At 48.6% G+C, this 24770-nt stretch overlaps 3 non-coding genes across 3 annotated transcripts; 1 reads left to right on the forward strand and 2 right to left on the reverse strand.

The window, feature by feature from the left end:
* Positions 1-812: 812 nt before the first annotated feature.
* Positions 813-901, forward strand: trnap-ugg (transfer RNA proline (anticodon UGG)). Its single transcript is given in 2 exon segments — positions 813-848; positions 866-901. It is a non-coding gene; the product is annotated as a tRNA-Pro (tRNA).
* A 12994-nt stretch (positions 902-13895) lies between these two features.
* trnal-cag (transfer RNA leucine (anticodon CAG)) lies at positions 13896-13978 on the reverse strand. Its single transcript has one exon. It is a non-coding gene; the product is annotated as a tRNA-Leu (tRNA).
* Positions 13979-17724: 3746 nt separating this feature from the next.
* trnal-uaa (transfer RNA leucine (anticodon UAA)) lies at positions 17725-17807 on the reverse strand. The gene has a single exon. It is a non-coding gene; the product is annotated as a tRNA-Leu (tRNA).
* Between the last annotated feature and the right edge of the window lie 6963 nt (positions 17808-24770).

Below are 24770 nucleotides of genomic sequence, written 5' to 3' on the forward strand. Positions count from 1 at the left end.
TGGAGTGAGGTGACATCTACTGGCGGGAAGCAAGAACTGCAATCAAGCAGCAGAAACTCCACAGTCTGTCAGGGTTAAAGAAACATTGCAATATGAGGAAATAGTGAAGGGGTTTGATCGTGTTGATGGAAACATGATTCCACTTGTGGTATCATATGAAGCAAGGGCCGGAAATATAAAATTGTCGTTAATAAAAGAAATGAGGAATTCATGAAAAATGCATTTGCTTAGAGAATGGTTAAAGAGATATACAGCACTGATAAAGGCCCTTTGGCCCACTGAGTCTGCACTGACCATCAACCACCCATTAATACTAATCCTATGTTAACCCAGAATACCCTACCACATCCCCACATTTCTCCTATCACCTACCCTAGGGCCAATTTACAACAGTCAATTTATCTATCAACCCACAAGTCTTTCGTTGTGGGAGGAAACCAGAGTACCTTGTGGAAGCCCACATAAACAACTTGCAAACTCCACACAGGCAGTATACAGAACTGAATCGGGGTCATTGAAGTTGTGAAGCTACAGTGCTCACCACTGCACCACCCTGAGAATGTGGATCGAGTAAAAAGTGAGATTGGATGGACAGAAGCAGTCTGAAAAGATGGCTCAAACAAAAGGTGAAAACCCTGAAATGTTAACTCTGTTTCTCTCTCCACAGATGCTGTCAGAGGTGCTGAGTATTTCCAGCACTTTCTGTTTTTATTTCAGCTTTGTAGGATATTGTTTTGATCTGAAAAAAATGCATGATCGGCTGTGGGTGCCAGTGAAATTCCACAGGAGTGAATAAAAGCCATGCCAACGGTGGCTCGTTGGTCTAGGGGTATGATTCTCGCTTTGGGTATATAAGTGATTAATATGTGAGAGGTCCTGGGTTCAAATCCCAGACGAGCCCTTCTCTGTTGCCATTTTTAGTTTAAGGTCATCGATTGCTTTCAGCCTTCCAGAAAGCGGAATCGATTTCCAAACTCAGCCTGCTTGAGGACCGGGGAACTGGATTCAAAGAGCTTGTCGACAACATTGAAATGAACAAAATATGCAGATTGTCAAGTGGGAATATAAGGTTGCAACAGTAACTAAAGGCCTGCTCGGGTCAGCAAATGAAACCCGACCCAAGCCTGACAGCACCACATCCGACCTGGTCCGAATCCTTTCATTTTTCCCCGTGCCCGAACTGACCACCAGAATGTTCAGTTAAACTTGCTTCAGTTTTTCACTTTTTAAGCTTGTGCAGGTAAGGCAACAAAAACTGTAAGTGGACTTGAAAGGTTGTTTAAATGTACATTAAGATTAGAGCTACGTACCGGAGGTGATGAGCTGAAGATTGTTACCATAGAAGTTAGTGATTGTGAGGTCACTAGTTAAAGAGAAACTCATGGAGTTGTGCCCAGACAGGTTGTCCCACACTGTATTGATTAAAATATTGCCCGAAGGCGAGAAAATATCATTATACATTCCCTCGACTCCTGCTTTACAGGTTGAAATACTTTCTGCAAGTTTATCCAGAGAGCAGCTGAGATGCAGAGACCAGGAAGGTCTTGAGTGATTAATTATTATAAAATATACATTCTTATATTAAAGAGATTGTGCTCTACCTTCGATGGAATCGCTCACTGCAGACTAGTGCGGAGTGTTTCCCGCCTTGACGTCCTGGCTGTCACTGGATCTTGAGTCCAGGCCTCTGGATTACTGGTCCAGTAATCTTTGACATTTCTCCCTTGATCTAATATTTTAATCTGGTAAGTCAGATTTTACAAAAAAAAATTAAATGATTTAAGACTGCTTCATGTTCAGCAGTGCCAAATGAATAAAGAAATTCAAATATATTCAAAATTATATGTCAGCTATTAAATACTGATGCCCAGCTTTGAATACAAAAAATGCCTCTAATTGTGTTCTGGTCTGGAATGGAATTCTTCAGTGTTTCTGTTTAGCTTGGATTGACTCATCGATTTTCTTGTTTTTCACTTTGTCGATGCCTTTGAATAATTGTGGATCCTTCTTCAGGGAGTCTTCTTTCACCAGGTAGTTCTGACCTCTGATGATGTTGATCGTAATCAGCTTCAATTTGCTGATAGTTTTGGAAGTGAGCAGATTTCCTTTGCTTGAGTTCACAACATGGAACTTAGTCTGACGTGTGGACCCATGGGAGGATTTGAAAACTGCCCTTGCATTGGAGCATACAGTTGCATCCATCCAAACAGAGGTACAGTAGAAGTGACATATTCAGTTCAGTCTGTCGATCATGGGACTTTTAATCTCAGGGTTGTGAGTTTGAGCGCCATTTAGTTTTTCCATTTTTTAGGCTTCATTAGCAGAGAGTACAAGGAGTGTTTGAAATGAAATTCGACAACAGTATGAGAAACGCTCTCTTTCATTCGGGACTCTTAACTCTCTGCAGCATCTCGCTGTGAAAGATTGAACTTTATCTCATTTCTTTTTCAGCTGGGGGTCAGTGCAGCTCAGTGGGACTTCTGGCTGTCTCCCACCTCAAAATTCATAAGTGCTGAGAAAGCAATGGGAAATATTACTCATGGCTGAGTAAGCAGAGGACACCGATTTAAGGTGAATGGGAAAAGAACCAAAGGCAACATGAGGAAAAACCTTTTTTATGCAGCAAATGGTTAAGATCTGATATGTACTGCCTGAGAGTGTGACGGAGGAAGATTCAACCATAGCTTTCAAAAGGATATATGATAATTATCTGAAGGGAAAAATAATTCAGGTTTTCATGGAATACATGAGGATGTGGCATGAGCTGAGTTGCTTGTGCAGAGAGGCAGCCCAAGCACGCTGAGCTGAATCCCTCCTTTTGTGCTGTAAGTATTCTGTGATCTATGATTCTATACAAAGTGAAACCAACACTCACATATGAGAAACTGACAGGTACAGTGTAAGCCCCACACTAACAAACCAGCAAATGCCAGGGACAGAGTAAAACCAACAGTCCTAGACAAGAAACTGACAGATACTGTGTGAAACCCAAAAATCACTTATCAGGATTTGGCATTTAATGTGTAAAAACCTCTCTTCAATATCCATCCTGCAAGGTACAAAGAAAATTAGGTACAAACCCAGGCTCATACTTCGAAGACTGAGAGATAAAGAGCAAAACACAGACTCACCTACAAGAGGCTGACAAGTACAGAGAATAAAATAGAGGGGGTGCAGATTAAAAACACATGCATGTAACGGATACTGATAGGGATAGAATCAAACCCTTTCTCACACATGACACGAAAATTGGTGGTGTCGTAAATAGTGAGGAGGAAAGCCTTAGATTACAGGCCAATATAGATCATCCGAGGCAAAGAATATAAGAGCAGGGAGGTTATGACGGAGCTGTATAAAATGCTAGTTAGGCCACAGCTGGAGTACTGTGTCCTGTTCTGGGCACCACACTATAGGAAGGATGTGATTGCACTGGAGAGGGTACAGAAGAGAGTCACCAGGATGTTGCCTGGGCTGGAGCATTTCAGCTATGAAGAGAGACTGAAAAGGCTAGGGTTGTTTTCCTTAGAGCAGAGAAGGCTGAGGGAAGATAAGATTGAGGTTTACAAAATTATGAGGGGCATTGATGGGTTAGATAGGAAGAAACATTTTACCTTAGTGGAGGGGTCAATAACCAGGTGGCATAGATTTAAGGTAAGGGGCAGGAGGTTTAGATGGGATTTGAGGAAAAAAATTTTACCCAGAGGGTGGTTGGAATCTGGAACGCACTCCCTGAAGAGGTGGTAGAGGCCGGAACCCTCACAACATTTAAGAAGTATTTAGATGAGCACTTGAAATGCTATAGCATACAAGGCTACGGGCCAAATACTGGAAAATGGGATTAGAATAGTTAGGTGCTTGATGGCCAGCACAGACTCAATGGGCTGAAGGGCCTGTTTCTGTGCTGTATAACTCTATGACTCTATATCAGAAACTGATAGATCTGGACAAAAGCTGATGTTCACATAATGTTGTTGAAAGATATGTGGTGAAACTCAAATTTTCTTTTATTTCCAAAATATACTTTATTCACAAAAATCTGTAAAAATTACATTCCCAAAAAGTTTAAAACAGCATCAAGTCAAAAAATACAAACAGTGCAAAGGTGATCAGTTACCTTCTGTACAATCATGAGTTGCCTCACAACCCTTCCATTTCATTGTCATGCCATATACATTTTTACATTTACAGCACACAAAATTTCTCCGATACAGTTCGAGGGATTTCCCATGGATCCAGCCCCTCAGTCCAGCTTGGTGGGGGAACCTTACACTGTGGTCTTTCCCCATTGAGCCTTTGCTGCGGCTGCCCCAAGCTTTAGTGCGTCCCTCAGCACGTAGTCCTGGACCTTGGAATGTGCCAGTCTGCAACATTCGGTGGTGGACAACTCTTTTCGCTGGAAGACCAGCAAGTTTCGGGCAGACCAAAGGGCGTCTTTCACCGAATTGATAGTCCTCCAGCAGCAGTTGATGTTTGTCTCGGTGTGCGTCCCTGGGAATAGCCCGGAGAGCACAGACTCCTGTGTTACCGAGCTGCTTGGGATGAAGATCGACAAAAACCACTGCATCTCTTTCCACAAAGTTAACTCACATAGCAATAGCAGAAACAGTCACAAACCGAAAACTGAAACATACAGAGTAAGAACCCACATTCTCACACCAGAAATTCACGGCTACAAAGTGAAGCTGACTCTCTCCTCCCAGGCACTGACAGGTACAAAAGAAAACACGCACTAACATACCAGGAAATGAAATGTAGGAAATAAAACCTGATTATCATGTCAGACATTGGCATTAATGACAGTTGTGGTACCCAGAATGCTCTGCGCTCCAGAATTTGCCTTGTCTCTGATAAGGAGCAGGCGCGGTAGTGGCTGAGCTCCATCTGCAGCTGGAGCGGAATATTCACAAAGTGCAGGGAGACCGCGCCCGTAGCGGGTGCACACAGCTGGAGCAGGGCGTCAAGGCCACAATAGGATGGAAAAATCCCGTTTGTGTCCCTGCGGGTGGCGGTGAAGCTTTTCCCTGTGAGGCTTCCCGAAACTGCCCGCCAGCAAGGTCAACTGGTTAGAGAGCGTCTGTAAATGGATAGAAATTGGGGATTGGGCAGGGAGCGTCTCTAAATGAATAAGATTTGGGGACTGGGCAAGGAGCGTCTGTAAATGGATAAGAATTGGGGATTTAGCAGGGAGCGTTTTTTTATCCGTTCGTGGGATGTGGGCGTCGCTGGCTAGATCTCAGCTACAGTGATCTGTCCAGTTCTGGGCACCAGGTTTCAGAAAGGACATCAAAGCTTTTGAGACAGTTTGGAGGAGATTTACGAGAATGATACCAGAGATGAGGGGTTTCAGTTCTCTGGACAGGGTGGTGAAGCTGGGATTGTTGGCCAAAAATGTCAAGGGGAGGTGAGGAGAGATCTTTTTACCCAGTAACTGATTCGAATTTGGAATGAATTGTCTGACAGGGTGGTGGAAACAGATTCAATTATAACTTTCATAAAGGAATTGGACAAATATTTCAAAGTGAATTTCTCCAGGACTATGGGGAAATAGGCAGTGGGTTGGACTAATTGCATCATTTTTTTCACAGATTCAGCACAGGCACAAAAGACCGATTGGCCTCCTTCTGTGCTGTATGATTCTATGAAATAGTGACAGTCAGGGCAAGTCTGTACAAGAAGGAGAAATGGAGACAGGTCAGGGAGAGCACATCACCAAAACTGGGAGATACTACATTGGACAGGGAGGGTCGGAGGGGGAGAGAGCACATACATACAGTCAGAATCAGCACCTTCAGGGGAAGACAGAGAGAGGAACCAGTGAGTGTAGTACTGAACCCAGCCAGAGTCAACCTGCTGAAACACCAGTGAGTTCACACTGGGGAGAGATCATTTACCTGCTCCGTGTGTGGGAAGGGGTTCACTCAGTCATCCAACCTCACTGAACATCAACTTGTTCACACTGATCAGAGACCTTTTCAATGTCCTGACTGTGAGAAGAGCTTGAAAAGCAGTAATGATCTGCTGAAACACCAACACATTCACTCTGGGGAGAGGCCGTTCCCTTGCCATGTGTGTGGGAAGGGATTCACTCAGTCATTCAATCTGCTGCAACATCAGCAAGTTCACATGTAACTGCAGGGGTTGGATTCTGCTGTTGTTGCTGCTATTCATCACTTTCAGAGACAAAGTTGGGTCTTACTTTATAACCAGTGTAGTCCAGATCAAAAGCGTCTTCTTAATGTTGAGATAAACGGGAGAAGAAACCGGGAAGTGGCGGCGAGGATGGGGGAGGTGCTGCACCATCACTTTAATGGTGCACCCTCCCTCCCCCGGGTCCTTGCTGCACGCCCGCCAGGCCTGGTGGCTCTGATTGGGGTCCTGAGAGCCCCTGAGACTCGGTGCAGCTGAGGCTGTGCTCACCCCCGCTCAGCTCTGTTGTGATATTTAAAATACGAAAGGCCTGTTGGACTGAGAGCTGATCTGGAATTTAGAAAGCAGCATTACTGGAGGCTCATTGCTGCTCAGCACAATCTCACCCCCCGCTCCTGGGAATTGTTGATTCTACACCCTGTAGTTCAGTTCTGCAATTAACTCGAGGGGGAGATGTGTGAGCAGAAAAACAGAGCGAAATGAAAACACAGCTGGACAGATGTGCAACAGGTCAATCCACTGTGACAATAACTCCATCACTGACTCCCTCCTGACAGTAACCAGCCCTTTCACAGAGACTGTGGGTGGCTCTGAAAAGAGCCTTTGGTTTATTAGATGTCATTTTGGCCGCTTTACTTTTTCTGGGAGCTCTGAGCGCTGGTTTCCTTGCGCAGCAGCACGGCCTGGATATTAGGCAGCACCCCGCCCTGAGCGATGGTCACGTCTCCCAGCAGCTTGTTGAGCTCCTCGTTGTTGCGGATGGCCAGCTGCAGGTGTCTGGGGATGATGCGGGTCTTCTTGTTGTCCCGGGCCGCGTTACCGGCCAGCTCGAGGATTTCAGCGGTCAGGTACTCGAGCACAGCAGCAAGATAGACCGGGGCTCCAGCACCCACACGCTCAGCATAGTTGCCCTTTCTCAGGAGCCTGTGAACACGGCCCACCGGGAACTACAGTCCAGCCCGGGAGGAGCGAGACTTGGCCTTGGACCGAGCTTTCCTGCCGGTCTTTCCTCTTCCAGACATTTCCACAATCTCACAAATACTTTCACAAAGAATGGATAATTTCTCAGCTTTTGTCATAAGCTTGAAACAGTCAAGATGCCCGAGTGGTCGAAAGGGCTGTGTTCAGGTCGTAGTGTTTTCTGGAGGCGTGTGTTCAAATCCCAAATCTACCAAGTTGTGTTTTGACTGAACTGGAGGGATTTGGGAGCAGCGGTGAAGGGAGAACATGGAAGAATATTGACAAGTGAAATGAAAATGGACCCAAAGATGTTTCTTCAATACATTAAGGTAAGAGGCAACTAAAGAAAGAGGAGTGCACTGAAAAAACCAAAAAAATCACAGTGATTTTTGACATCTTGCCAGGATTGAGTGGCGCGTGCACGGGATGATGTCATTTTGCAGCGCCAACGTCATCACATTTCCGCAACAAATCCATCTTCGTGCATGCGTGATAAAGCGTCATTGGGTATCTAGCCACCCCATCCCCCCACCACTTGGCTGGAGGAAGTGGCTGAATGGGAGATTTTGAAGCTGTAGCTCTCCCCCTCGGCAACTCACTCCAGGCCTCGACGATTCCCCCCCTCAGCCGCTCGCTCCAGACCTCGCTGCTCCCCCACCCCCCCCACTCCCCTGGCCAGTTGTTCCTCGCTTCGCACCACCCCACTCTCTGGCCACTCGCTCCAGGCCGCGCCGCTTCCCTCCTCTCAGCCACTCACTCCTCCGTCGCCCTGTCACCCCTTGCGGCCCTCCTGCTTCTACAGGTGGCGCCTGGTGAAGAAATGTGGGAGCGAGTGTCACGGCCAGAGCTAGCAGCTGTGGGCTGGGCTGGGACAGGGTGGGGGTGGGGGTGCGGAGAGCGAACAGCCAGAGTGCGGAATTTCACCAGTAGGGAGGAGGGGGAGAAAGCGAGTTGCAGAGGGGGGAGAACGGTCAGTGGGGTGGGAGCTAGTAGCTGTGTTCGGGTGAAGTCAGTCCTGGTCAGTTATATAAACAAATCACAATAACGAATTGGCAGCACATTTTATCCTCTGCCCGATTTTCCTTTCCATCGATCGGGGTACTAATTCACTATCTTCCAATGGAAATTCAATCATCAAATTCCTTTTGTATTTAATAGGATTACTGAAATGTTAAATGGATCTGAGGATAACAGTTAGTATTAGCAAACGCACCCGAGTGAATTAGCACCCCAATCGATGGAAAGGAAAATCGGGGAAGTATAAAATGTGCCGCCAATTTCGTTATTGAGATTCGTTGAGTAATTCGATTCTGCCCAACACTGAAATTGGCGGCTTTTTTGAATTCAACCTTTCTGCCAGGACGACAATTTAAGCCAATGATTTGCTGTATTTTCTAATTCGAGGCTCGGCAATTGGTTAAGACATGCGAATGGGAAGAGGGTGACCAATCAGAAGTGGGCTCTGGATAGCGCGGGCTCAAACTGCGGGAATTCCAGGTCCCTGAATGACTGAGCTGAAACTGATCAGTTTCACAAACCCTGTCAGTTTCAGTGCAGGAAACACTGTCTCGTTGGAAATAACATCACAAGTGGGTCTGGTTCCAGCGATGGCTGCTGCAAAACTCCCGGATTCCCTCATTGCAGCGAAATCATTTTGAAATTCTATGAAAACAATGAGTGATTCTGGAGGAGTGATGTGGCTTTTCACTGAGGGCATGTGTCGACTGGAGAAATAACTAACTGCAGAGCCTCGGGCACTGTTTACACAGCCCGTTCAGAAAATCAAATCCACTGCATATCCTTGCTACAAATGAAATGTCAAATTTGGGGAATCTAGTTTTGCATCTCGAACACAGCACAGATTTATTCCAGACAGTTCTAAACAGCCTATCCCAGCTCCCGTTTCCAGGTCACTGCTCTCTCTGTGAGGCGGTGGGTGGCTCTGAGAAGAGCCTTTGTTGTGTTTGCTGGAAAGGGTCGAGTTGTTCAGCCGCTGAATTCGTAGAGAGTGCGGCCCTGCCGTTTCAGAGCGTACACCACATCCATGGCAGTGACCGTCTTGCGCTTGGCGTGTTCAGTGTAGGTGACCGCATCCCTGATCACATTCTCCAGGAAAACCTTCAACACCCCGCGAGTCTCTTCATCGATCAAACCCGAGATCCGCTTGACCCCGCCACGGCGAGCCAGGCGGCGGATTGCTGGTTTGGTGATGCCCTGGATATTATCACGAAGCACTTTGCGGTGCCGCTTTGCTCCGCCTTTGCCCAGTCCTTTCCCTCCTTTACCTCTGCCAGACTTTCTTTTATTAATTTCCAAAATATACTTTATTCATAAAAATCTGTAAAAAAAAATACATTACAAAACAGTTCCAAAAAGCACCAAGTCAAACAATACAGAGAGTGCTAAGGAGATCAGTTTCCTTCAATACAGGAGTGAGTTGCCTCACAACCCTTCCATTTCATTGTCATGCCATGTACATTTTACAGCAAACAAATATTTTCTGGCTACAGTTCGAGTGGTTTCCCATGGATCCAGCCCCTCAGTTCAGCTTGGTGAGGGGACCTTACACAGTGGTCTTTCCACATTGAGCCTTTGCTGCAGCTGCCCCAAGCTTTAGTGCGTCCCTCAGCACTTAGTCCTGGACTTTGGAATGTGTCAGTCTGCAACATTCGGTCGTGGACAACTCTTTGCACTGGAAGACCAGCAAGTTTCGGGCAGACCAAAGAGCGTCTTTCAACGAATTGATAGTCCTCCAGCAACAGTTGATGTTTATCTCGGTGTGCGTCCCTGGGAACAGCCCACAGAGCACAGACTCCTGTGCTACAGAGCTGCTTGGGATGAACCTCGACAAAAACCACTGCATCTCTTCCACACCTGCTTTGCAAAGACACATTCCAGAAAGAGGTGGGCAACGTCTCTTTTCCACCACAGCCACCTCGAGGGCCGCCTGTGGATGGGGTGAGACTTCGGGTGTGCAGGAAGGATCTGACGGGGAGGGCTCTTCTCATCATCAGCCAGGCTACATTTTGGTGCTTGTTTGAAAGTTCTGGTGATGAGGCATTCTGCCAAATGACTTTGGACTTCTGCTCAGGGGACCATCCGACAGGATCCACCATCTCCTTTTCCCGTAGGGCCTTGAGGATATTCCGTGCAGACCACTGCCTGATGGATTGGTGGTCAAAGGTGTTTTTCCACAGAAACTTTTCCATGAAGGATAGGCAGTATGGCATAGTCCAACTGGATGGAGCATTCCGCGGCAATATGACCAGGCCCATCCTTTGCAACACCGGGGACAGATAGAACCTCAGCACGTAGTGACACTTGAAGTTTGCAAACTGGGGATCTACACACACAAAGGTAGCCAGAAGGATGAGGGCGACGTTGGGTACATTTTTCCCGCCCTTATCCAGAGGTTTGAACATCGTGTCCCTCCGGACTTGGAACATTTTGGATCCCCAGATGAAGCGGAAAATGGCTCAGGTGATCGCCACAGCGCAGGAATGCGGTATGGGCCAGACCAGCACCACGTACAGCAATGTGAGCACCTCGCCCTTGATGACCAGGTTCTTACCCATAATGGAGAGAGATCGCTGCTCCCACATGCTCAGCTTATGTTGTACCCTGGCTACTCGCTCCTTCCAGGTTTTGGTGCACGTCCCAGCCCTTACAAACCATATCCCCAGCACCTTCAGGTAGTCTGACCTAACGGTGAAGGGGACAAAGGATCGGTCAGCCCAGTTCCCAAAGAACATGGCCTTGCTCTTGCCGTGTTTAACATTGGCTCCCAAGGCCAGTTCGAGCTGGTCGCAGATGCTCATCAGTCTGCGCACAGACAGTGGATCCGAGCATAAAACGGCGACGTCATCCATGTACAGGGAGGTTTTAACCTGAGTGCCTCCGCTGCCTGGGATTGTCACCCCTCTGATGCTCGCATTCTTCCTAATAGACTCAGCAAAGGGTTCAATACTGCAAACAAACAAGACAGGGGAGAGAGGACAGCCCTATCTGACTCCAGATTGGATCGGGAAACTTTCTGATTCCCACCCATTGATTGAGACTGCACTCCTGATGTTTGTGTAGAGTAGTTTGACCCAATTGCAGATTCCCTCCCCAAACCCCATTTTGGAATGCACATCCATCATGTAAGTGTGCGATATCCTGTCAAAAGCCTTCTCCTGGTCCAGGCTGATGAGGCAGGTGTCCACCCTCCTGTCCCGTACATAGGTGATCATATCCCTGAGTAGCGCAATGCTATCAGAGATTGTCCTGCCTGGTATAGTATAGGTCTGATCAGGGTGAATCACCAACTCCAGAGCAGACTTGAATCGACTGGCTATGACTTTGAACAGAATCTTATCGTCAGCATTAAGCAGTGAGATGGGCCACCAATTTCTTATTTCTGTCCGCTCCCCCTTCCGCTTGTCGATGAGGGTGATGATGCCTTTCCTCATGGATTCTAACATCCTGCCAGCCTGGAGCATACTCTTTTTTACTGCCAGACATGTTGATTCTTGCCTCAAATCAGTGCACAATAAAAGAGACTGATTCCGTCAGGCTCCTTTTTTTACAGGCCACCCGGACCTGGCTGAGAAAGGCAGAGTGAGAGCAGGGAGGGGAGGAGACAAGAGTGAAGATTAAACAGAGAGCTAGATGGAGGAGACACCCAGAGTGACAGACAGAGAGAGAACGGTTCCTCATCTTTCAGCTCCACCTCCAGTTTCCTCCGGGCTGCCAATTTCAAACCCTTTATTAACAGTGGAACCGAAACCCAGCTCTCCACACAAAGCCTTCCAGACTCGGTCTTCATAGTCAAGGCTTTCCAGAAAGCCGGAGCTTTTAAATATGGTCCCGATGCAATTAACGCTCAGTAATATTCCCACCTAAACACAGTCCATTCGATAACAAGAAACCTCCTCAGTAACATCACCATTTCCACACACATCCGCTTCCAGCAGTTTACAGCACCTGACTGCAGCTGCTTGGGGAATCTCCTGTGTTAAGATTGGAGTTGGAAAGCGGCCTTTACCCGGCAGTGTTATTGTCTCACACTGAATCTGCTAGACATCCTGTTCTCTTTATTGCGAGAGAGAAAGCACGGATTTAGGAAATGTTCATTTGAAATGATCTCTGTTAAGAACGAGCCCGGCCGTGGGACAGGTATTCCAGTGCAAAGAGCTGTCCATGACCGCGTGTTGCAGACTGGCACATTGCAACGTCCAAGACTATGTGCTGTGGGACGGCATTAAAGCTTGGGGAAGCCACCATGGAGACTCAATGGGGAAAGGATGCAGTCTGAGGCCCTAGTAGGCCATAGTACAGTGAGGGGCTGGAACCCGTGTAAAACCCCTCGGACTGTTTGCACCAGAGAATGTTTGATGTATAATGTAAATACTGTAAATATAACCTGTGCAGGCAGGGATAGTGAGATACATCATGTACATTATTGAAGGACACTGATCTGTATTGTACCTTATGTAATATTAAATTTGAACTGCTTTGCAATGTAATTGCAGAAATTATATGAATAAATTACATTTTGTGCAAAAGAAAGCAGCTTTCCTGTCAACACACACCTTGCCTCAGGGCACAACTTTCCTGTGATCTTGTCATACCCAACTTCGCTCTATATCTTCTGACACGCACACTTTACAGTCTGTCATTTCCAAAAACAAGCATTCTAAAATCAAAAGACCTTTTGTTTATTTCTCCTTTCTTTTCATTTCTCCTCTATTCTTCTCAATCACTCCCTTCAACAGTCCTATTCAGATCAAGGTGGAATGTGAATAGTGTCACAACTCACCTGACACTATTATTACCCTTCTCTTCTCTTGTCTCATTCAATGGGAAAGTTTTATTCACCAGTCTGTTGCTGTTTTACACTCTTGCCATACCATCTGGTATTGCATCCATCTGAATTCTGTGCTTTCATGGCCTTATATTTCTTTTCCACTTCTGTATGATTTGTTTGCTTCAGTTCCATTCAACCAGGCTGGACCACAGGGAAGCTTGGAACCTTTGCCTTGGACGGGTCCACGTTGATCCATGACATTCAGAATCACCTCCTTGAAATAACTCCATAGTACAACTACAGTAACCACACAGCATCTGCTTCAAACACTCCTCCACATTTTATCTGTTCTGACCGTCAACACCTCCAGCTCTTTTGTTTAAGTGGAACCCATCAGGTGTGTATAGGCTCCTTCTATTCTGAAAGCTGTAGCACTGGTTCAGGGAATTCAGCCCTGTTTCTCTACTCGAAAGGATCAGCCATGCTTGATCTGCCTCGTATTTTGCTTTTATTGCAACGTTACAAGACCTCCAATCCTCTGGCACCACACCTGTATTCAGTGAGGGATTGGAAAATGATAGTCAGATCTTCCACTATTTCTTCCCTGGCTTCTTTCAACAGCCTGGGGTACATTTCATCTGGTCCTGGTGATTTATCCACATTCAAGGATGCTCATCCCATTAAGACTTCCTCTCTCCTTAAGTTATCACGTCCAAGACTTCACACTCCTACTCCTTAATAACAATATCTGCATCACCCTCTCATTCGAGAAGACAGTAAAGTATTCATGAAGGATATTGGCAACATATTCCACCCCGATACAAAGGTTACATTTTTGATCTTTTCTGTGCCCTGCTGTTTGCTTCGTTGCCTCGAACTCTAATGTTTTCATGCAACATCTTTGGGTCCATTGTTATTTTGTTTTCCCATGTTCTTTCCTGCTTTTTCTTTGCTTTTTACCGCTGCTCCCAAACGCCTCCAGTTCAGTCAAAACACAACTTGTCAGAAGTGGGATTCGAACCCACGCCTCCAATGGAGACTGCGACCTGAACGCAGCGCCTTAGACCGCTCGGCCATCCTGACTGCCGGTGATATACAATTAATGCTAAGGAAATTATTCATTCTTTGTGAAAGTATTTGTGAGATTGTGGAAATGGCTGGAAGAGGAAAGACCGGCGGGAAAGCTCGGGCCAAGGCCAAGTCTCGCTCCTCCCGGGCTGGACTGCAGTTCCCGGTGGGCAGTGTTCACAGGCTCCTGAGAAAGGGTAACTATGCTGAGCGTGTGGGTGCCGGAGCCCCGGTCGATCTGGCTGCTGTGCTCGAGTATCTGACCGCTGAAATCCTCGAGCTGGCCGGTAACGCGGCCCGGGACAACAAGAAGACCCGCATCATCCCCAGACACCTGCAGCTGGCCGTCCGCAACGACGAGGAGCTCAACAAGCTGCTGGGAGGGGTGACTATCGCTCATGGCGGGGTGCTGCCTAATATGCAGGCCGTGCTGCTGCCCAAGAAAACCAGCACTCAAGAGCTCCCAGAAAAGGTAAAGCTGCCAAAATGTCATCTAATAAACCAAAGGCTCTTTTCAGAGCCACTCACAGTCTCTGTGAAAGGACTGGTTACTGTCAGGAAGGAGTCAGAGATGGAGTTATTGTCACAGTGGATTGACCTGTTTCACATCTGTCCAGGTGTGTTTTCAGTTCCCTCTCTGGATTTTGCTCTGTTTCTCTGCTCACACATCTTCCCCTCTAGTTAAGTGAAGAACTGAACTACAGGGTGTCAGAATCAACAATTTAATCAATCCCGCTGCCTTCGATTTGATAAATCCCGAGATTATCCCGGTACATTAACCGGAACTGGTTCGGAGCTGATGAATTAATTTAATAATGGAAGTGTCCGGGTTAATTCTCTGTTTTTCATTTGGACAGTTTGAATTGTGTCTTTTTTTTCTCTCTGGTGATCTGAGCGACGCTTCTCAATGAGAATCTGCTCCCAGAACAGAGTAAATGCAGGAAGAAAGAGGCCATTCTCGGGCTGTGTGTTTCTCTCCTAACCTGATCTGTTTAGAACGCACTGTTCCCAGAGGACGGAATCAGTGAGAGTTGTTCACACACAGGAGCTGAGTCCATTGCAGCGCTTTAATATGTGCCTTCCCCCCGGCCCTCCCTATTCTCCGGACACAGAGCTGTCTGTTTCATCCGGCAGCGGGATAGAGTCGGGGATTCTCTCCCTGCAGTGTCAGGGCCTGCAACCCCGGGGAACTGGCGGTTTCAGTCAGAGTGACCGAGCTGCCTTACATATCCTGTGTACTAATCTCCAATGGATTCAAATATTAGTGAACTTATTGGGTAATGTTTGTAAATAACCCTCATGTGAACGGACCCGGCTCCATTAATGCCTTCCAAATAAAACTGGGATCCATTTCTTTTCCCCAAATGCCAGCTAACGGATCCCAGGAGCGGGGTTGAGATTGTGCTGAGCAGCAATGAGTCTCCGGTAATGCTGCTTTCTAAATTCCAGATCAGCTCTCAGTCCTACAGGCCTTTCGGGAAAGTGATGTGACAAAACAGAAACCATGTGGCCGCCCCTCCAATCTAATGGGTTTGATGATGAACAGAGATGGCAGCTCTTTCCTTTGCTGATTTGGTGGCTCTGAAAAGAGCCCTTGTTACACTTGTTACTGAAGCTGGGTTTTAGGTGCGTTCCCCGCGGATGCGGCGGGCCAGCTGGATGTCTTTGGCCATGATGGACCGGGATCATTCTGGTGAATCTGCTCATTTTCCGGCAGAAGCATCAGTCGCTGTTTGAACTGTTTAAAGTCAGGGGTGTATTAGCAGCCAGAAAGTGAAGGGCAGTTCATTGCTCCCTGCAGCATTATCCGCCTCTTTCAGGAGAAAGGATCTGAAACCGCTCGTTTCTGTCAGTCCTCGAGAAGCCTGTGAGAAGCGGTTAGTCGCTAATTTGTTCCTTTTACAGAGTGGAAGCTGATATTTGTCCCGTTTTAAATTGCTGAACTGGACCTTCCTCCCGCCGCTTACAGTTAACAGATTGACAAATGAAAACGATTCCTAAAATCGCGTCAGGATTTTGTGACGGTAAATACAGTAAAACAGAACATAAAATGAGAGGTTTTAAAATTGTTGCCTGAAAATTGAAATTTTCCATCACTTCAATTCCTTCCTGCTCTGGAATTGCCAGGCTTTTTCCAATTGGAAAATATAAGCCAATGAGAACTTCTATTTACTTATATGTGATTCTCCTATTGGTTAAGAATTGGATTGAGAAGCGGGTGACCAATCAGAGACAGAGTCAAACTGCGGGGATTCCAGGCCCCCAGTAACTGAGCTGAAACTGTTCAGATTGACAAACCCTGGCAGTAGCTTCACACATTGGACACTTCACACTGAGTCATTCAAGGGCTGGTGTGAGAGAAGCTTCAGATCCTGTCATTACTCTCTGACTCATTATTCATCTCGAACCAAACAATTAGTAAATGTGAAGCAGTGAAGAGACTTTTCATTCTCACTGCAGAATGCGTCATCTGGGGAAATAAGGAACTATTATTTTCGGAGATTCCAGGTACGTTCCTCCCTGAACAAATCCATTCCTAACATTCCCGATCACAGCCTATCCCAGCTCCTGTTGTCACCCGACTCCAGCTGAATTGGAGAAACTCATGTGTTGGGGTTTGAGTTGTGAGGTGGGGTTTCTCCGCCAGTGTTACTGTCTTACAAACTCTCCCCCTGAATTTGTGAACTGAGACTGCACCGAACACATCCCCCGTTAGAGTGAGGGCCGGACATCCCTCTGTTTTATGACAGAGAGTGGGGAAAGGGCTGGGTGGAGGGGAGTCACCAGGGATCCTGGATTTACTCCAAATCATTTCCATGTGGAATCTGCAGGCGGGGCCTGGACAGGGATCATTTGATCAGGGGATCAGCTCTTTCCTGAGAGATGTGGGTGGCTCTGAGAAGAGCCTTTGTGTTCAGATGTTTACAAGTTTCCCGCGCTTTCACTTCTTTCCAGACCCTGCTTTCTGAGACTTCGCTGCTTTCGGCTTGACCTTGCTCTTCCATGTCTGCACTTTCTTCAGCGCCTTTCCGCCCGCCGCACTCTTGCCTTTTTTGACCTTCTTCGCAGGAGACTTTTTCTGAAGCGCTGCTTTCTTCACCGCCTTATTTGGCGTTGCCGCCGCCTTGCTGCTCGTTTTCTTGGCTGTTACTTTCTTTGTTGTCACTTTCTTGTCTGCTGGTTTCTTCACTAAAGATTTCTTGTCTGCTGGTTTCTTCACTGAAGATTTCTTGTCTGCTGGTTTCTTCACTAAAGATTTCTTGGCTGCTGGTTTCTTCACCTTCTTTCCCACTTTTCCCTGGGTTTTCCTTCTTGCTGGTTTTGAAGGAGCCGGAGGCTCCCTGTCCCTTGCTCTGCACCAGGGAGCCTTTGTTCACATTCCTCTTGATACTTTGCTTGATCTGGGTCTTGAGCTTCTCCTGAGCGGTGGCAGACCTGCAAGGAATCAACTACCAGCTAGCGTATAAAGCGAGACCAAGGCTCAGGGCCTTCAGTTACCTGGAGGGGAGTCGGAGAGGCAGCGGATCCTGTGAGGAACCACAATCCAGGAAGGATGAGAAGGTCATTGTCAGGGTACAGAGGAGATTAAGTTAAAGATTTATCAGTTTATAAGCAAGCGCAGAGCCAAGGAACGGTGCTGGGGCAGATCAAATAATAGGAAGCTGTGATCAGTTGGAAGGCAAGAGTGATTAAATGACAGAAGAGATGATGGTGCAAGGCAAAAGTCAGGGAAAGAATAAGTAACATTTGGTAAGCACAGATACCAGGAGGGGGGTTTGAACCCACGCAGACACATGTCCATTGGATCTTAAGTCCAACGCCTTAACCACTCGGCCATCCTGGTACATCAACCCATCACTGAAAATGAAATTTAATGTGATCCGGTTGCCATCTGGCCTTTTCCAATATAAAGTTATGACTCCTCTCCCATGCTAAATTGGACCCTTCATTATTTATGAACCTCAATCGGATCACCCCTCAGTCTAGGTTTCTCTAAGGTGTAGGGTCCCAACTCTTTTAGTCTAACTTGATAACCAAGATGTCTTATACTGGGAATTTGTCGAATGTCTCTCCTCTGTACCCTTTCCAAAGCCTCAATATCACCCATCATGTGAGGAGACCAAGACTGGATACAATATTCCAAGTGAGTCCTGACCAAGGTTTCATAAAAGGACAAATTCGGGACATCTCAGATACTGAAGGAGTCCGTGTCCAGAAGCAGCAAGACCTGGACAACATTCAGACTTGGGCTGCTAAGTGGCAAGTAACATTCACACCACATAAGTACCAGGCAATGACCATCTCCAACAAGAGAGAATGTAACCATCTCCCTTTGACGATCAACAGCATTACCATCGCTGAATCCCCCCACCATCAACATCCTGGGGGTTACCATTGACAAAAGCTTAACTGGACCATTCATATACATACTCTGGCTACAAGAGTAAATCAGATAGTGGGAATTCTGTGATGAGTAACTCAGCTCAAGGCACGTGGTGAAATGCTCATTAGGAGAGCTGGAGAAATGGACTGGTCAGGTGGGCAGAAAAGTGGCAAATGGAACTCAACTTGGAGAAGTGTGAGGTGATGCCTTTGGTGAGGTCAAACACAGCAAAGGAATACACAATTAATGGGTGAATGCTGAGAGGTGTAGAGGAAGTGAGGGACCTTGAAGTGAATGTCCACAAATCCCTGAAAGTAGCAGGACAGGTTGATAAGTTGGTTGAGAAGGCTTATGGAATCCTTTCCTTTATTAGCCGATGTATAGAATATAAGAGCAGGGAGGTTATGCTGGAACAGTGTCAATCATTAGTTAGGCCACAACTTGAGTTCTGTGTGCAGTTCTCGTCACCTCATTCCAGAAAGGATGTAATTGCACTGGAGAGGTTACAGAGGAGATTTACGAGGATGTTGCCAGCTCTGGAAAAATGCAGCGATGAGGAAAGATTGGATCAGCTGGGGTTGAATAGAGGAGGCTGAGGGGAGATTTGATTGAAATGTACAAAATTGTGAGGGGTCTGGATAGAATGGATGGGAAGGGTCTATTTACCTTAGTCGGGAGGTCAGTGACGAGGGGGCATAGATTTAAAGTGATGTGTTGAACAATTAGAGGGGAGATGAGGAAAGGTTTTGTCACCCAGAGGGCTGTGGGAGTCTGGAACTCACTGCCTGGAAGGGTAGCTGAGGCAGAAACCCTCAACTCATTTAAAAGGAGTCTGGATGTGCACCTCAAGTACCTGAACATGCAGGGCTACGGTCCAAATGCTGGGCAATGGGATTCAGCTGGGTGGCTCGTTTTTTGGCCTGCCTGTGCTGTAAACTTTCTATGTTCTATGATTCTATGCAGACACAATGGGCCGAATGGCCTCCTTCTGCACTGCAATAATTTTGTGATTTTTGACTCTCCAAAACTTGTCAACCATCTACAGGCACAAACCAGGATGAGTGCAGCACCAACAATACTCTAGAAACTCGACACTGTCCAGGACAAAGCAGCCGCCTTGATTGTCACCCCATTCACCACCTTAAACATTCACTCCCTTCATCACTGACGCACAGTGGCAGTAGTGTGTACCATCTACCAGATGCACTGCTGCAACTCACCAAGGCTCCGCAGACAGCACCTTCCAAACCGAAGACCTCCACCACCTTGAAGGACAAGGGCTGCAGATGCATGGAAACACCACCATGTGCAAGCTCCCCTCCAAGTCACACACCATCTGTTCTGCAAATATATCGCTGTTCATGCACTGATGCTGGGTCAAAATTCGGGATCTCCCTTCCTAACAGCACTGTGGGTGTACCTACACCACATGGAGTGCAGCAATTCAAGAAGGGAGCTCACCGCCACCTTGTCAAGGACAATTAGGGATGGGTAACAAATTCTGGCCTTGCCAGTGTCGCTCACATCCCATGAAAGAATATGCCTCATTTTATACTCAATTGTCCTCTGAATGCAGCCCAACCCTCTATTTGCTCCAACTATCACTTCACATCATTGCTGCTGTAACTTTCGAGATCTGTGCACGAGAACATCCAGATCTCTGCTCAAAATTATTTTCTTTTTTCCACCTACTTTAATGTTTTTCCCTGAAGGGTGTATGAATGTTGAACATTCGCCCTGTCCACATGAATAACACTGCACTTACCCAAATTAAACATCATTTACCAGTCATGAACCCAATCTCCCAACACATTAAGATCAGCCTGAAACAGTCGAGTATCGTCTACAGTCTAAACACTCGCACAGATCTTCAAATCATCTGTAAATTTACAGATGGTGCCCCCTACACCTACATCCAGATCATTAATAAAAATAGTAAAGAGCAACAGTCCCAACACCGATCCCTGTGGGACACCACTGGTAACTGGTCTCCAAACAGATCCAGATCCATCTGTAACTACTTTCTGCCTACGTCTGCCAGTCAGTTCCCAATCCAGATCAATATATTACCACTGATACCAGGGACTTTAATCTTATAGAGAAGCCTCTTGTGTGGAACCTTATCAAAATCTTTTGGCTGAGATCTGCTAATTGAACACAGGCCGGGGATGAGGCCTAGGCCTGTCCTGCTTTGTGTGTGGGTCTCAGGACCACACAAGGTGAGATCAGCTCACTGAGCACAGGCCCATCCTGCTCTATATGGTGCTCAGTACCTCACCAAATGAGAATAACTAACACACCACAGGCCATGGAGCCTCGGCCCATCCTTCCCTGATTGCGGTTCAGTGCCAACCAGGTCAGATCAGCTAATTCAGCACAGGCCGGAGATGGAAGCTGGATCTTTCCTGCTCTGGGGACTCCGTACCATACCAGGTGCGATGAAGTAAAATACCACAGGCCGGAGATGGAGCCTGAGATTTCCCTGTTCTGTGTGGGGCTCTGTACAACAACGTGTGAGAAGAACTATCATCCCTCAGGCTGAGGAAGGAGCCTGGGCCCATTCTGTTCTGTGTGGCTCCGACCACACTGAGTGGGATCAGTTAACACAACACAGGCCATGAATACAACCAGGCCCTTTCCTGCTCCGTGTGGCTCAATATCACACCAGGTGGCATCAGCTAACACAGCACAGGCTGGGGCTGGGGCTGGAGCCTGGGCCCGCCCTGCTCTGTGGGCTCAGTAACAACCCGTAAGATGAACTTTTTTCAAAAGACTTCAGTGTATTTATCTCTGTCCAACACTCTGAGGCAGCTTTCTGTGTTTATAAAGAGTGTAATTTATTGACTGGTCTCTTGGATCAAACAGGGTAACAGACAGAGGTCTGTGTGCAGAGGGTTTGGGGGTGAGCTCTGATTCCTAACCCTTTCTGGATTGTGAGGAATAAAGAATGAATGAGAGAGATAGAATGTGGGAGAAGGGATGATGGAAGAATTTGTCCGTGAACCTGATTAAAAGTGGCTCAAACGCAAGATAATATTAAGATATCAAGAGCAGAACATTAACATAATCTGAGTTCCGCGATCTGGTCGGGTCCCATTCCCCTGAAGTGAGGAATGAACGGGTGGGGAAATTCCGCCTGGAGTTATATTTGTCTCCAATGAAGATGTGTTCACAGTGAGGCTGGAACAGCTCAGTTGGGAGAACACTAGATTGAAGAACCAGGATACAATCCCTGGTTTCATCAGTTTTAATTTGGTGTCTCCTTCATTTTAACTAGAGAGAATCAGAGGGGAGATTTTCCACTCTTGACCCCATGGGCTGAATTTTAAACTAACGGTGCGGCTCTCGGCAGAGGCACCGGAAGTGGGTGTCGTCACCACACGAGTGAAATGTGGCCGACCGACCCCGATCACGGAGCAGCCGACCAATTAATGAAGGGGAGGCGTGGGGCCCATGTAAACAAGGACCAGAGGTAGGGAACGAGGCACCGATGGCACCGACATCTGACACAACGGCAGGTGCTGGCACCATATTGAAAGGGCTGCCAGACCTGCATTCACTGCTGCCTGGTTTAAAGGAGTGTCTTCCTGAGAGCCCTCTGCTGCCCCAGGTCCCGTTCCGTTGCCTCTGCTGCCCCAGGACCCATTCTGCTGCCTCTGCTGTCCCAGAACCCGTTCTGCTGCCTCTGCTGTCCCAGAACCCGTTCTGCTGCCTCTGCTGCCCCAGGTCCCGTTCTGCTGTCCCAGGACCCGTTCTGCTGCCCCAAGACCCGTTCTGCTGCCTCTGATGCCCCAGGACCCGTTCTGCTGCCTCTGCTGCTCCAGGACCCGTTCTGCTACATCTGCTGCCCCAGGATCCGTTCTGCTGCCCCAAGACCCGTTCTGCTGCCTCTGCTGCTCCAGGACCCGTTCTGCTGCCCCAGGACCTGTTCTGCTGCCTCTGCTGCTCCAGGACCCGTTCTGCTGCCCCAGGACCCGTTCTGCTGCCTCTGATGCCCCAGGACCCGTTCTGCTGCCCCAGGACCCGTTCTGCTGCCTCTGCTGCTCCAGGACCCTTTCTGCTGCCCCAGGACCCGTTCTGCTGCCTCTGCTGCCCCATGACCCGTTCTGCTGCCTCTGATGCCCCAGGACCCGTTCTGCTGCCCCAGGACCCGTTCTGCTGCCTCTGCTGCTCCAGGACCCGTTCTGCTGCCCCAAGACCCGTTCTGCTGCCTCTGCTGCCCCAGGACCCGTTCTGCTGCCTCTGCTGCTCCAGGACCCCTTCTGCTGCATCTGCTGCCCCAGGACCTGTTCTGCTGCCTCCGCTGCCCCAGGACCTGTTCTGTTGCATCTGCTGCCCCAGGACCTGTTCTGCTGCCTCCGCTGCCCCAGGACCAGTTCTGCTGCATCTGCTGCCCCAGGACCTGTTCTGCTGCCTCTGCTGCCCCAGGACCTGTTCTGCTGCATCTGCTGCCCCAGGACCTGTTCTGCTGCCTCTGCTGCTCCAGGACCCGTTCTGCTACATCTGCTGCCCCAGGATCCGTTCTGCTGCCCCAAGACCCGTTCTGCTGCCTCTGCTGCTCCAGGACCCGTTCTGCTGCCCCAGGACCTGTTCTGCTGCCTCTGCTGCTCCAGGACCCGTTCTGCTGCCCCAGGACCCGTTCTGCTGCCTCTGATGCCCCAGGACCCGTTCTGCTGCCCCAGGACCCGTTCTGCTGCCTCTGCTGCTCCAGGACCCTTTCTGCTGCCCCAGGACCCGTTCTGCTGCCTCTGCTGCCCCATGACCCGTTCTGCTGCCTCTGATGCCCCAGGACCCGTTCTGCTGCCCCAGGACCCGTTCTGCTGCCTCTGCTGCTCCAGGACCCGTTCTGCTGCCCCAAGACCCGTTCTGCTGCCTCTGCTGCCCCAGGACCCGTTCTGCTGCCTCTGCTGCTCCAGGACCCGTTCTGCTGCATCTGCTGCCCCAGGACCTGTTCTGCTGCCTCCGCTGCCCCAGGACCTGTTCTGTTGCATCTGCTGCCCCAGGACCTGTTCTGCTGCCTCCGCTGCCCCAGGACCAGTTCTGCTGCATCTGCTGCCCCAGGACCTGTTCTGCTGCCTCTGCTGCCCCAGGACCTCTTCTGCTGCATCTGCTGCCCCAGGACCTGTTCTGCTGCCTCTGCTGCCCCAGGACCTGTTCTGCTGCCTCTGCTGCCTGATAGGTAAGGAGCTGAATGCGAGCCTGCAGTGACCATGGTCCAATGGTTTGGCGATGCCTTCCTGCAGGTTCGCCTCCAGGTGACAACAGATAGGTGGAAGATCCTCTTCCCCAGGGATGGGAGGTGGAGACCTGTCCACCTGACCAAGCAAAGCTGCTTTGAGATAGTAGGTGAAGTCTGCGGCCGTGGGGTCACCCCCAAGACATGGATCCAGTGCACGAAGTGGGTCAATGACCGGATCCGGGCTGCTCAGGCGCAAACTCAAAACACTTTGGACCCTTTGGACATTGCGCATGGCAGAGTGAGAGGGAGTGTTTGGTGGAAAGGGAGTGACCACCCAGTCATTTGTATTGGGGAAGGGCAGCAGGACATGCTGCCTGAGGCTTGGCTGCATCTCGGTGGGAGGTGCACATCAGTCATTGTATAAACTCACACAGTCCCTCGAGAGGGGCCACATGCAGGAGGAATATGTGTGTCCACATCATGGACTGCTGGACTATCACCATCAGAGATATTGGGCTTGTCCCCGCTGGGAGACTAACTTTGTTGATCATAGTGGCTGCAGGAGAAGACATCCCACAATCGGAAAGAGCATGTCAAGACTGGCAGTGGATGCCTTATCTCCATGTCCTCATCCCGATGGAGGAGGAGGCCATGGAACAGGCAGGGCAGCAAAGCAGCTGCTCCATAGCTGATGGAGAGACAGGGACACCTACCTAAGAGAGTGAGTGAACATCTCCTGGGGCACAAGGGAGCATCCGCTGCAAAGGAGCCATACTGCTCATCTGTTCACCACTGCATCAATGGAGCTGCACAGTAGGGGTGGTTGGAATGTCACGATGGGCAGACCCTAACCCTTCAATGTCCCTGTTTTTACATGCAGGCGAGGATGAACGACAAGAGCGAAGAGCTGGAGAGACTGTGGGACAGCCAGACACCTCTGAGGAGGAGGAGGGAGCCTCAGATGGTGCACCATCACCTCATTCCCCTGCACCCTCCACCAGCACAGAAACCCTCACTCGGTGGGTATCCACTTGATGTTAGATTTGGGCACACAAGCTGGTGAGCACGTCACAGACAGGCCCGGGCAGCTGACGGAGGCTGTGACAGCCGAGGCCACTGGCAGTTGGAAGTCTGTGGGAGGCCAGGCCCATGCTGAGTCCCAGGCTGATGATGTGCCTCTGGTGTCACCAGCAACACGGGAAATACTGCAGCTGCAGCAAGAGGTCAGGCAACATCTGGCAGAG

The sequence above is a fragment of the Heterodontus francisci genome, unplaced genomic scaffold (assembly GCF_036365525.1).
Source record: "Heterodontus francisci isolate sHetFra1 unplaced genomic scaffold, sHetFra1.hap1 HAP1_SCAFFOLD_43, whole genome shotgun sequence".
In the NCBI taxonomy this organism is placed as follows: Eukaryota; Metazoa; Chordata; class Chondrichthyes; order Heterodontiformes; family Heterodontidae; genus Heterodontus; species Heterodontus francisci.